The sequence below is a fragment of the Typopeltis vanoorti genome, chromosome 10, assembly GCF_054136105.1.
Source record: "Typopeltis vanoorti isolate ZY-2024b chromosome 10, IOZ_Tvanoo_1.0, whole genome shotgun sequence".
NCBI lineage: Eukaryota > Metazoa > Arthropoda > Arachnida > Uropygi > Thelyphonidae > Typopeltis > Typopeltis vanoorti.
This window is the reverse complement of record NC_143558.1, coordinates 131498464-131513519: the sequence shown is the minus strand read 5'-3', so window position 1 is coordinate 131513519 and position 15056 is coordinate 131498464. Positions and strand designations below refer to the sequence as shown.

The 15056-nt window shown below is 35.5% G+C and overlaps 1 protein-coding gene across 1 annotated transcript in view; it reads left to right on the top strand.

Moving 5' to 3' along the window:
• The window catches only part of LOC150102798 (anoctamin-5-like), a 621013-nt gene that overhangs the window by 173107 nt on the left and 432850 nt on the right, over window positions 1–15056 (top strand). The window lies entirely within an intron of this gene.

Below are 15056 nucleotides of genomic sequence, written 5' to 3'. Positions count from 1 at the left end.
TAGTTTGTATGCAGGGATTGGGAGGGGCATGTGTTAACTCAATATTCTTTCCCTCCTATCCTAACAACAAGCACAAAAAAAAAATTCTAAACTAGATGAGTCTTTGACTCCAATGAGGTCTTGGGGTAATAATAATAATAAAAGATCTTTCTTAATAATACGGGGGATGTTTGAAAAGTTTGATAAAAAAAACAAGTTAAACATATTTTTTTGGAAAATATCACCTTTATTTCTCAACATGGTCTCCATCGAGGTCTACACATTTGGTCCAGCGAGTTTCCAATTTTTTAATCCTATCTAAAAAGTAGGATTTGTCAAATTGTGCAATTGACAGCCTTGATGACATCCTTGTTCAAAGAAAATTTTTTCCCGCCAAGCCAAATGTTTAATTTTGGGAACAAAAAAAGAAGTCACATGGGGTCAAGTCCAGAGAATATGGTGGATGTGGAACCATATGAACCTCAATTTGTGCAATTTTGCCATTGCGATGCCCAATGTATGGGACGTTGCATTGTCTTGATGAAAGAGCACTTTTTTGTGCACCAATCTTGGGTGTTTTTCCTCCAGTTCTTCTTTTAAATGGTCCAACAATGATGCATGATAGACTCCTGTTATTGTCTTACCCTTTTCCAAATAGTATCATATCATGATAATTCCTTGGGAATCCCAAAAAACAGTGGCCATCACCTTCTCAGCTGACAAAACGGTCTTCTGCTTTTTTCGGTTTCTCTTTCACTGGACATTGTCCACTGCTTTGACTGCTACTTGGACTCAGGTGTATAGTCATGGATCCAAGATTTGTCTACAGCCATGAATTGATGCAAAAAATCCTGAAATTGCAATTAAACATCGCCAAACACTGCGTTGAAATGTCTGTTTGCATGCATTTTTGATCGAGAGTCAACAATTGCGGCACCCATGCTCATTATTCATGCTCTTTCTTCTTTGGGGATGATAGTACACTCTGTTTTTCATTTGACATACCTTGTCATACACAAGTATTCCTAGCTTTAAGATCTTTCATAAACAGTGCTTTAAATGTTGTTGTTCTTGCCATTCTCAAGTGCGAAACCACTGGAGAATGGGAACTGGACTACTACTACTAATACTACAAAAAAGAAGTTAATAATTAGAAGAAACACACGTATAAACCACAGTGAAAATTATTTAATTGTAAATATTTCATCCTAAGTATCTTAGGACATCATCAGTACAGTATTTAAACAAAATTAGGAATAACATACAGTTAGGGCATATGATTACAATAGAATCTCATGAAAACGTGCATAACATGCTAAAGTAGTACAAAAAAAAACAACAACAAAAAAAAAAAAACGTTAATTATTTAACACAATTTTGTATGATAATTTCCCATACTTTAGGAATAGTGAGAACGTCGTTGCGGTTTAGGTTTGGTCTGTTTAGTAGGGCTTCAGAACTTTCTTTGTAAATAAAGATCTATGTAAAAGTTTAGCCATTTCCCAATGGATCCTATGGTTTGGATTTTCAATTCCGTGTTGAGAGAGGCCAGATTTCTGTGGTTTAAGAAGACGAATGTGGTCTTGATGTTCCGAGATGTGTTTCTGAACAGACCTACCTGTCTGTCCAAAGTAAGATAATTTGCATGAGCATGGAATCTCATAAACACCAGGTAACATCAGACAGGTAACATCATGTGTTTTTGAGCAGGTAGGTCTGTTCAGAAACGCATCTCGGAACATCAAGACCACATTCGTCTTCTTAAACCGCAGAAATCTGGCCTCTCTCAACATGGAATTGAAAATCCAAACCATAGGATCATCCATTGGGAAAAGGCTAAACTTTTATATAGAGCTTTATTTAAACATGAATGTTTATACAAAGACAGTTCTGAAGCCCTACTACACAGACCAAACCTAAACCGCAACGACGTTCTTACTATTCTTAAAGTATGGGAAATTATCATACAAAATTGTGTTAAATAATTAACGTTTTTTTTTGTACTACTTTAGCACGTTATGCACGTTTTCATGAGATTCTATTGTAATCATGCGCCCTAACTGTATGTTATTCCTAATTTTGTTTAAATACTGTACTGATGATGTCCTAAGATACTTAGGATGAAATATTTACAATTAAATAATTTTCACTGTGGTTTATACGTGTGTTTCTTCTAATTATGAACGCACCACAGGTTTCGTTATTTAAAAAAAAAAAAAAAAAAAAGAAGTTAATCTATCTCTTTTTTTCTTTCAAGAAATATTTGGTTGCAATTACTAACCCAAAGAGTTATTTCGTTGTGTGGACGAATGACTATGGAAGATTAACCTTAGTGAGTCACAAGGAAACGGAAGTGGATAAAATAGTTGACTTACTGAGTGACCACTTTGCAGGCATATATCATCCTAGCAGGTTACTGCTTTAACCTATGTGGTGGACACTAATGTGGGAACAGAGATGGATGAATTGGAGGTTCTTAGGATATTGCAGAATCTCAATGTAAATACAGCTGTGGGATTATATGGGATATCAGCTAGGGTTTTGCAAGAATCTGCAAGGGAACTGGCAATGCCTTTGACTAGTTTGTTTAATTTAAGTCTCAGCTCTGGTAGAGTTCCAAGGGAGTGGAAAGAGGGCAAAATAACTCCTTTGCAATAAGGGAGGTTCTAAGACTGCAATAACAAATTATAGACCAATCAGTATCTCAGGCATGGTAAAAGTACTAGAAACATTGGTAGAATGCATTTGGAATTTATTAACTTCTTATAATAGAGTAAAGCTGAGTTGGACAAGGGAAAGGGCTGCACGATGCTTTTGCTGGATTTTGCAAAGGTATTTGACAGAATACCACATGGAACTCTGTTATGCAAATTAGAACAAATGGGGATGGATATGACACTGGTTAAATGGATAAGAGGGTGGCTGCTGGACAGATATCAAAAAGTGGTATATGGAGGGCCAGAGTCAAGGCAAAAACAGGTGACTAGTGGTGTGCCACAAGGTTCAGTGCTGGGTCCATTACTGTTTAATTTGTACATATATGATATAGGAAATAACCTGAAAGGAAATATTCAGTTGCTTGCTGATGATGCAAAATTAGGTAGAGTAATAGTTAAGAAAGGAAAAAGATGGCTAGGTTATAATCCAGTGAGTGACAGAATCATTTCTCTCAGAGTGAGTGGACATCCAATGAATATGACCATCATTCAGGTTTATGCACCTACTACAGAGGCACCAGGAGAAGACATTAAAGAACTTTATGGCAAGTTACAAGAAGTGATAGATGCAACACTAAAGTGAGTTTTATGGCTACTTATCGGAGATTGGAATGCAAAAGTAGGAGAGACTGAGGAACAAGGAATAACAGGTCGTTTTGATTTAGGTATTCATAACACTGCAGAGAAGAGACTAGTTGAGTTTTGTGCAGAGAATTCTTTGTTTGTTGCTAACACCGCTTTAAACAGTACAAAAGAAGATTGTACACATGGATATCCCCTGATGGACAATACAAAAATCAAATTGACTATATACTTGGACAAAGAAGATGGAGAAGTGCAATTCAGTCTGTCAAGACTTTTCCAGGTGCAGACTGTGGAACAGACCATGAGTTATTAGTGGCTACGATAATGTGAAATTACGGAAACTGAAAACAACACAAATGTCGATCAGATATGATCTTGGAAACATACCAACTGAATTAGTATATTAATACAATATTAGTATACAGAATAGATTCAACACACTCAATTTGTGTGAAAGAGAACCAGATGAACAATGGGAAGAGATTAAAGATATAATTAAAACAGAAGTAAAGAAAAATATTCCAACAGTTTTTAAGAAGAAGTCCAAATGGCTGTCAGAGATGCCATCAAAACTGCTCAGGAAAGGAGGAAAATGAGGGCCACAGGAAATTTGCAGGAAGTATGGCATTTGAATGCAGAGTTTCCATAACAAGCCAGAAGAGACAAGGAAAAATACTTTAACCAGGAATGCTAACAAATGGAATACCAAAACAAGAAAGGAAAAACAAGAGATCTTTTCAAAAAGATCAGAGAACTGACAGGGAAGTTTAGTGCCAAGGTGACAATATTGAAAAGTAAACACAAAGGATATCTTATGGAAGCTGCAGACATCAAAGAAAGATGGAAAGAGTATATAGAAGCCCTTTACAGAAAGGACTCCAAAATTACTGAGAAATTTGAGCAGGATTATACACAGAAATCGGTACCACTGGAGAGTGAAGTGAGGTGGGCATTGCAACAGCTATCCAGCACTAGGAGGAGATGGCATACCCATTGAGCCGCTCAAAGCCCTGGGAGAAGAGGCGGTTAAAATTTTAACAGCTCTATGTGAGCGAATTTGGATAACAACTACATGGCCTAGGGCATAAATGGCGAACCTATGGCACGCATGCCAGAGGTGCACGTTCGAGAATTTTGCTGGTACGTCAATGATTTACAGGTTATATCCTTTTTATACGTTTATAAATTATTCAACCTTTTTTTTTTTTAATTGTTTCAATACGTACAAGTTAAATTTTGTTTTACACCAAAGAGCAGCTATGAAGACAGCTGCTCTCTTTTGAGCAGCTATCTTGTTTGAGCTAGCACAGGAACTCACACATATATTATATGCCATATTTCAATTCGTGGTAGAATTTTATTTGAATTTAGCCTTTGTGATCTGTCATAATGACATCGAGAATTTCAAATGCAATAAAACAAGCACTTATTTCGTGTAATTGAAAAATTGGACAAGAGTTTATAGTTAGATACTGTGTTTCCAGTGCAACATATGGTTTTGCTTGAGTTGCATGTCGAATGAATCACATGTCCCCTCTCACAGCATCGTTTCTGTGAGAGGGGACATGTGATTCATTAGTTAGCACTGTTACAGCTGTCTCTAATTGCACTTCTTCTTCAAGTGTCATCCTCTAGAAGGAGGTTGGCAACCATGTCACGGAACCTTTTTCTTTCTTTTTGCTGCTCTGGAACATTTATGGTAATTCAAGACAGTCCGGTCCTTAATCTCTTCAAACCACATTCTCCTGGGTCTACCTCTCCCTCTTTTTCTATCCAATTTCCCTTCTAATATTAATTTCTGAATGTCTTCTTGTCTAGTTAGATGTCGAAAATATTTAAGTTTTCGCTCTTTAATTATTTTCATTTTTGCTTTCTTTAAAACATCTTTGTTTTTCATTTTCTCTGTCCATGGTATTTTCAACATTCTTCTGATGGTCCACATTTCGAAAGCTTCTAATTTTTTCTCTGCTTCTTTATTTAGAGTCCAAGTTTCATGTTGTAGAGAAGGCTTGACCAGATATAGCATTTTATTAATCTTTTTCATCATCATCATCATCAAATTCCTGCCATGTACCCTCAAGGGGTGTACAGGATTAATCTTTTTCTTGTATCTATATTAATGTTTCTGGATGGTAGAACAGTTTTCATATCAGTAAAGGCTTTTCTTGCTATCTCTATTTTTCTTTTTATTTCTTTAAGGGAATTTCCTCTGTCTGTGAACATTTGTCCCAAATATATAAAAGACTGAACCTGTTCACTTTTCTTTTTGTTAACAGTTATGTTCAGTTGCTTATTTATTGGTTCTTTTGATATAATCATGCACTTTGTTTTCTTTAGGTTAAATTTCTGTTGTAAATTTCTGTGATTAAGTTTTGAAGATCATCTTCAGATTCAGCTATAAGAACTGTGTCATCTGCATACCTGAAGTTGTTGAAGTTCCTACCTCCGACTTTTACACCCTTCAGTTCTGAAATATTTTTAAAAACTTGCTCACTATATATATTGTACAGTAAGGGTGATAAGATACATCCTTGCTTTACTCCTTTTTTTGATTTCAAAGTTGCCAGAATATCTTATTGAGGTCATTTGATTCCAGTATATATTTGTAATTATACGTAGATCTTTCCCTTTTAACCCATTATTCTGTAGGATATGTATTAATTTCTTGTGATCTATTGAATCAAATTGTTTGATGTAATCAATAAAATAAAGATATATGTTTTTCTGGTTGTCAAGGCTTCTTTCACATAATGTTTTCAAATTGACGATTCCTTCTCTTGTACCTTTGTAATTTTGAAAACCTGATTGAGTGTCTTCTATTTCTACTGACAAAGTACTAATTGCACTATCTGTTGAGTAATATATTAAAGACTGCAAAAGCATCCATATCTTAATCAGGGATACAATAAAACTACTTGTTTTTCTTGCATCTGCAGTATAATAGCTGTTGGGGAGGGTGTGTTTTTAACCGCAGGGAGCGAGTTATATCACCTCGCCTCGACGTGAACATGTTTAAACATTTTTTGTGTGCGAGGCATATGCAACACTTTTTAATGTATTTTTTCATTAAGTAAAATCAGGTGTGTCAGTTATACGCGAGGGCGAATTATTTTTGAGTAAATATGGTAAGTGTTTTGCCGACAAAGTGACATTCTTCTGCTGCATCCCTTGCTCAGCTAACTTTAACGATGAGTTACAATGCATAAATATTTTTCTCACTACTGTTTTGTTTTTTCAAACCAACATAATGAAAATCAATTTAATAATACAATAATTAATTTTGCACTGAATAACATTATAAATTTATATATAAATAAATATTATAAATAAAATAAAATATTATTTATAAAATTATAAATAATTATTTATAAAATATAAATAAATATATACCATATTTGCCAGCGTATAAGACGCACTGGCCTATAAGATGCACCCCCTTTTTGGTACACATTTTTTAGGAAAAAAACTTTATCACTGAATATTATAATGAATTAACAGTATTTCAAATATAAAGTAATAAGTAGGTCTACTTTCAACAAAAACCTAATCTAACTGGTAAAGAGTACCCACCTTTTAAGTACCCAGAAATTCATCTCCAGGGCTAAATGAAGAGACACTTGAAACCTCTTGTGCCCTTGGAATCTACAGTTTTGTTTGAGGGCACATCAAAAGCGGTACCTTGTCCATGTTTCCTATTTGCTCAATTTCAAAATTTTCTCGTTTCCTTGCGTTAATGAAGAATCGATGAAATTCAATAATTTTTTCTTCATATTCAGCTGGCATTTTTTGTGATATTTTTGTTTTAATCTGCATACATAGCTTGTTTCTCTTCACGAATCTTGAACACCATGATGTTGATCCAGTAAAGTTGACTATCCCTCTGTTAGTGGCTATCTCTTTCACTTGATGAGACACTGAAAGTCTCGCTTTTCTGTGGTCTAAAATCCAAGTATTCAGTTCTGCCTCAAGTTCTGGCCATTTTGTAGTTCCACTTCATAGGTTATGTTTACTGCGAGTTGCTTTTTTTAGATCCTCTTCCTGATTCTGCCAAGTTCTTATCATTTTCTCAGTTGGGGGTGGCCCGAAATGCCTCTCTGCACCTATTTCCATGTTCTTTAGCATACACAACCACACCTAGCTTGTATGCAATATTGTAGCAATGCTGACGTTTTTTAGCCATAATTTGCCAAGAAATTTAGAGAAAATTTAACAGCAGAAATTTATCACTGTTTACAACAACCCCAACAATAACAACAATTGGAAAGTTTAAACAAACAGGAACACAACTGTGATCGTCGATGATAGCGCATGCACATACACTGAACTCTACGTAACTGGAATGCTCTTACACACCGCAAGGAAGCAAGCAAGAAACATTTTTCTTGGAACAGAGAAAATTTCCAGAAATGAAAGTGATAAAAAACTGAGTATCGGCGTATAAGACGCACCCTGTTTTTCAGACCTATTTTCAAAGAAAAAAAGTGCATCTTATACACCGGCAAATACGGTATATTATAAATTTATATATAAATAAATATTATAAATGGAATAAAATATTATTTATAAAATTATAAATAATTATAAAATATTATAAATAAATATATATATTATTTTATAAATAAATTAATTAAGTTAGATTAATTTTCTATTAATTTTTTCTCTATTAAAAACTGCCCGGCACATCAGCAAATCGATTGGTAAATTTTTGGCACACGCACATAAGAAGGTTCACCACCACTGCCCTAGGGAATGGAAAAAAATCAGTTTATATACCTTTATTGAAGAAAAGCAATGCAAGAGAGTATGAAAATTACTGAACTATAGCACTGATTTCTCATGCAAGTAAAGTCTTACTTAAGATCATCAGAAAAGACTGGAACCATTCATGAAGAGAGAAATGCCAGATGAACAGGCAGGATTTCGAAAAGGCAGAGAAAGAAGAGATCAAATTGCCAATGTGAAATGGGTAATAGAAAGAGCACAGGAATATCAAAAGAATGTCTACCTTTGTTTCCTTGACTATTGCAAGATTTTGACTCTGTAGATCAGAGGTCGGTAATGCAGTGCCCGTGGGCGCCATGGCACCCGCAGTGAATTTTTAGTGCACCCTCAGAGAAATTGTAAACTGTTTTGGAGCTCGCAACAGTAATTTTGCAGCGTAGATCGCAGTATATCTAAGAGATACATTTATTACTAGTATGTGCTAAAATGCAAGAAAACATAAAGGAAAAAACTGCAAATATAATACATGATGGTACAAATTAAGTGAATATTGAATCCAACATTATTTCATAGCTGAATATATAGAAACTAAAAGTTTCGGCGGATGCAAGCATAAGTAGTACCTTATGGGCAACTTGTAGTAAAGGTGGAGCAGGCTCCAGACCTTGCTTGAAGATACTCATCCTCCCAATCGTTTAAAATAGTACTTTCTTTCTTTTCCTTTCACGTTTATCCATTATAAAGGGTTAGAAATATATTTGTAAACCCAAGCATTTGCACTGATAGCGGGAGTGATTCAACAAACACACATACTAAAAAACCAAAGAGGTCTAACAATGTTTAGAAATGGTATGAAGGGTAGATGACATCAACAACTCAAACTACTTATGATCAGAGGTCTCTCGGGCGCTCGCATCTGTTCTGACAGATACATGCTAATTGTTAACATGAATATTCTTTAACCATTAAAGAATATTCCTGTTAACAATTAGCATATATCTGTCAGATCAGATGCAAGCCCCTTGCTTTATCGATCATAATGACAAATGTATTTGTTTATTATGCAATAATAGTGTGGGTATTTCTAAAAAAAAGTAATATAGAAAGACATTTAAAAACCATTCATGCCAATTGTAATTTTAAGTTTAATTATTTAAATCAGGAGGAGTTGGCAATGCAGCGCCCATGAGTGTCATGGCACCCTCAGTATTGCGCCCTTCATATTAAAAAGGTTGCCGACCACTGCTATAGATCATGTGAAACTGTGGAATGTGTTAAGAACAATGGGAGTCCCAGAGCATTTCATTATCCTTCTGAGGAATCTTTATTATGAACAAGAAGCTACTGTCCAAATAGATCTTGGAGAAACTGAGTATTTCACAATAGGTAAAGGGGTGCAACAAGGATGTATTTTATCTCTGTACCTGTTTAACTTGTACAGTGAATACATTTTAAGAATGGCAGGGTGAGGAATCTTCAGTTGGAATTAAAATTGGTGGGAAAAACATTAATAATTTGAGGTATGCAGATGATAACACCTTGCTAGCAGAATGCAAAGAAGATTCAGAGAAACTTATTATGAAAGTTAAAGAAGAAAGTGCTAAATATGGTCTTAACCTCAAAAAGACAAAAGTTATGGCAACATGTGAACTTAATGATTTTGAAGTAGATGGGGAGAAAATGGAAGCAGTTAACAATTTTGTGCTCTTAGGATCCAGAATTGATAAAGATGATTATTGTACTGAAGAAGTTAGAAGAAAGTTATTACTCGGAAAGAAAGCAATGATAAATTTAAGCAAGATCTTTAAAGATAAAGATATTAGCCTTGCAACAAAAATCAGAATCATGAAAGCAATGGTATTCCCTGTGGTACTGTATGGATGTGAAAGTTGGATCCTGAGAAAGAGTGAAAGAAGGAAGATAGATGCATTTGAATTATGGGTTTGGAGATGCTTACTAAGAATACCATGGACTGCAAAGCAAACCAACAAATCAGTGATAGAATAAAGCCAGATTGTACCCTCAAAGCTATTATCATCAAGCAAATATTGTCATACTTCGGACATATTTTGCAAGCAAACGACAGTCTGGAGAAGTTGATGATACTTGCTAAAGTTGATGGAAGCTGGAGAAGAGGAAGACAAAGAATTAGATTGGTGAATGGAGTTAAAGAAACAACTGGAGTGCTCTTGGAAATTCTGAAAGACATGGTCAAGGACAGATCTAAATGGAGAGTGTATGTTCATGGGATCGCCAGGAGTCGAAAACAACTGGATGGAACATAACACACACAATAGTTAATCAAGGCAATGTGGAGTGTTTGCAGAACGACTTAAACAGGGTGTCAGTTTAATGTCAAGAAATGTAAATTTATGCATTTTGGGATAAATAGATTACGAGCCATGTTATCACATTGATGGCACTGTACTCCAGGAAATGAGGAAGCTAGAGATTTAGGGATGGTGGGAGACAGAGTTAAAGTTTAGGGTCATGTTTCTAAGGTAGCCCATATGATTACTTGGCTAGTGAAGAATACATTAAAAAGTAGAAGTAAGGAAGTTGTCATATCTCTTTATAAGGCATTGATACACCCATATATCTGGATTACTGTGCTCAAGTCTGGTCCCCTGGGTTTCTTGGGAAAGAGGAAGCGGTGGAGTGGATTCAGAGGCAAGTGACCCAGATGGTGAGTGGCCTGTGGAATGTTCCCTATGAGGATAGATTAAAGGTGTGTGGATTGCAGAAGTTGGTTGATTGGAGAAAAAGAGGGGATATGATAGAAGCATTTAAGTTGCTTAAAGAGTTTTATAGGATAGATACAGGGGAAAGGTTTCAGCACTTGGCTAGAAGGACCAGAAGAAGGGATCATCCCAGGTTAGTAATGGTGTGAAGACTAGATTTTTTGCTTGAAGAGTGAATCAGTGGAATGGGTTGCCAGAGTCAGTTGTGAGTGCTTTGTTGTTGATGGGTTCAAGGAGAAGTATGATAGATTATATGGGTAGATTGGGTCTCCTGCGATGAATCCTTGGACTCCATGGAGGTGCCCATATAATAATAATATTTGAAGTTCTCTGTGTTACCAATTGTTTCAACTCATTGAAACAGTTAATTAATAATTAATTAGGAAATTTTTTAAAACTTTCTGTTGTTGAACTCCTTGCATTTCCAGTTATAAAGGCATTCAGTGCTGTTATTTTGCTAATTACTCTTCATAATAACAACTAAATGTGAATAAATATGTTAGGTTTCTGCTGATAGAGGAATGGGGAAACAAAAAGAATGAAGGAGGGGAAAAATGAAACAAGCAATGTTCAGAATGTACAAATTATATTTAATTTCTGGCAACTAAAAAGAATTTAACAACTTCTGTGTATTAATCAGAATTAATCAAATTTTGACTGAAATACAGATATTCACTTATTGTAATTAATTACATGTATATAAAGATATGTCGTTATTTCAAAATAAACTAAATTTAGTCAACAAGAAACTAAATCCTATTACAATTATTTTAGTTTCTAATTTACTTCATACTAATTAAAGCGATAATTCATCACTTGGAAATAAGAGCAAAGTCCAGTTGGTTAAAAAATATATATATATATATATCGGGATATATTTTTCTACTGTGAAAAACAAATAGTTAAACAATGCTGATCCCACCCAGTTATACTAATGAGAGAAATAATATACTATCTGGTTACAAAGTGGAGATAATTATTATTAAACATGAATTCTTCTTCTTCTGTATTTTAAGCTAAAATGAAATACAATGATTCAAAAATAAAATGATTCTGAAGCATGTGTGAGACTTAAATATCCTGAAAAGCTGATAGTAACAAAAAAAAGTGTACATGGTGAAAGTAAATAAAAACAAAAATGGCTAAAATAGGTAAGATATTTACAACATCGTGATTTTCTAAAGATAAAAGAATCCATAACTAGTTTTTACAGAGGTAAAAATTTTCAAGAATAGTCATCTCAGGGCAGCATTCACTAAAGGGAACATGAAGGTCATGAGTTTTGAATTTGGTCATAATATTATTGTGAATGGAATATCATAACTACCACTAACTGCACACGGTGGTTGTGTTATCTTGATCTGGTGGATTATGCATATAGAATGTTTCAAAAATAAAATGGTTAATGTGAAATTACAAGTGATTAGACTTAGTAGAAAGGTAGAATTCAGTGGGTTCAACCACCATTCCACAATACTTGATCTAATACTTAGAACTCAGAACAAAATTGGATTCCTTTTCCTGGTATAACTTTGATATTGACAACATTGGGAGTTTCTAAAGAAAAAAGAAATTATTTTCATTTGCCAGCAACTAAAGAATATAATTGTGCATTCTGACCATTTGTTTCATTTTTCCTTTCTTTCATTCACTTTGTTTTCTCTTTCACCTACCTATAAGCAGAAACCTAACATGTTAAGGATACCAAGCAATTTTATAAGCTAGGTTTTAATCCTTTTTCCCAAGTAAGCAAGCAGACAAGTAAGTCAAGTTTGCACCTGAACATAGTTCAAGTCTGAGGCAACTTGTGGTAAAGGTGGAGTAAGCTCCGATCACTTTCCTTAGTATTTTCCCCTAATGCAAACCACATCCCCTTGCAGAGATGTATGATGCTATGTATTAAAGGTAAGGACCACAACCAGATCGGTTTCCCTTAAAGTGCGGGGATATCTCTCCAGAAACTCGCAAAATCCCCTGGATCACCCAATAATGAGTCACCCACAGGATCAGAAAGTCAGAAACTCGGTGTTTTTCCCCTCAGTAACAGGCTCACCCTGCCACTGAGAAGAACTCTGAGAACCGGTCGGTTGGCTCTACACCGTGGCAGGCTCCCCCCACCACCAAGCAGAGCTGCTCATTTGCTCATCTGGAAGGGTAACAGCAACAGCCGTGCCTCAGTTAACTTCACAGGCTACAGCATTGCCATTTATTATCCCCCCACCCTGGATCTGGGTGACAGTAACAGCCGAGCCTTAGTTAAAACTTCACGGGCTACAGCATTGCCATTCATTACCCAAGCTTCCAACTGATTTCGACCTTTATTGAGGTCTCGTCAGTGTGAGCCAGACCCAAAAAATGCTGAGGTTGAAGTAATGCAGAACTTATAAATTTTACCTAAACAAGTTGCCATAAGGTGCTTTGACCTTATTAAATAAAAATCTCAGGATGAGAGTAAGATGTAGAAAGTTTTTTTACCTTGGGTATATACTATGTTAAAGATACCAAGCAATTTTATAAGCTAGGTTTTAATCTTTTTTCCCAAGTAAGCAAACAGACAAGTAAGTCGAGTTTGCGCCTGAACATAGTTCAATGTGGTAAAGGTGGAGTAAGCTCCGATCACTTTCCTTAGTATTTTCCACTGATGCAAGGCACATCCCCTTGCAGAGATGTATGATGCTATGCATTAAAGGCAACGGCCACTACCCAGACTGGTTTCGATCTTTATTGAGGTCTCATCAATGAGAGCCAGAACCAATAAGCTGTGCATTACTTCAACCTTAGTATATTTTGGGTCTATCTCCCACTGACGAGACCTCAATAAAGGTCGAAACTGGTCTGGGTAGTGGCCATTGCCTTTAATGCATAGCATCGTACATCTCCTCAAGGGGATGTGCTTTGCATAAGGGGAAAATACTAAGGAAAGTGATCGGAGCTTACTCCACCTTTACCACGAGTTGCTTCAGACTTGAACTATGTTCAGGTGCAAACTTGACTTACTTGTCTGTTTGCTTACTTGGGAAAAAGGATTAAAACCTAGCTTATAAAATTGCTTGGTATTTTTAATATAGTATATACCCAAGGTAAAAAACTTTCTACAGAAACCTAACATATTTATTCTCATTTAGTTGTTAATTATGAAGCATAATTAACATAATAGCATAAATACAATATTGAATGCTTTTTTAACTGGAAACACAAAGAACGTGAAGTAAAAGGGTTCAGTAATGCTTTGGAGTTAGTTAAGGAATATTTGATAACATCTGCAACACAGTGTATTCCTAGGGCGATGGTGTTGAGGGGAATCGTACGAGGGTTGTTTGAAAAGTTTGGTAAATTTAAAATTGATGGCAACACAATTTGTTCCATTCATACCAGTGTCGGCTTTTTCATGATCATTTTCATCTATCATCATTTTCATTATCACTGGAAAATTTTTAGCCATGTGTGACGTATAGTTCTTGTTTCACAAACATTTAAAATAACTGTGTTCGCATTTTTCATAAAAATAGAGAAAAACGAGTTTTGTGCAGTGATAAAACACTTTTATTTGAAGAAGTGGACAGCCGCACAGATCAAAACCAAGTTAGATGCAGTTCATGGGGACTCTGCACCAGCATTAAAGACAATTTATTTTTGGATAAATGATTTTAAACGTGGTTGTAAGTCCATCGAAGATGAATCGCACTCCAGACTCCTGCCTCAGTTCACTACGAAGGAAATGATGACAAAAATCCATGGTATCGTTATGGAAGACCGCCTAATGAAAGTACATGTGATTGCTGAGATTGTAGGCATCTCAACTGATTCCTGTATGAAAAATTGCACATGAAAAACCTGTGTGCGTGATGGGGATCGCAATTGTTGACTATGATCAAAAATGCATATGAAAAGACATTTCAATGCCAGTGTTTGGCAATGTTTAATCACAATTTACAGGATTTTTTGTGTCAATTTGTGACTGTAGACAAAACTTGGATCAACCACTACACACCTGAGTCCAAGCAGTAGTCAAAACAGTGGACAATTCCTGGTGAAAGAGCACCAAAAAATGCAAAGACTGTTTTGGCAGCTGGGAAGGTGATGGCCACTGTTTTTTGGGATTCCCAAGGAATTATCATGATATCATACTATTTGGAAAAGGGTAAGATAATAACAGGAGTCTATTATGCATCATTGTTGGACCATTTAAAAGAAGAACTGAAGAAAAAACACCCAAGATTGGAGCACAAAAAAGTGCTCTTTCATCGAGACAATGCAACGTTTCGTACATTGGCCATCGCAATGGAAAATTGCATGAATTGAGGCTCATATT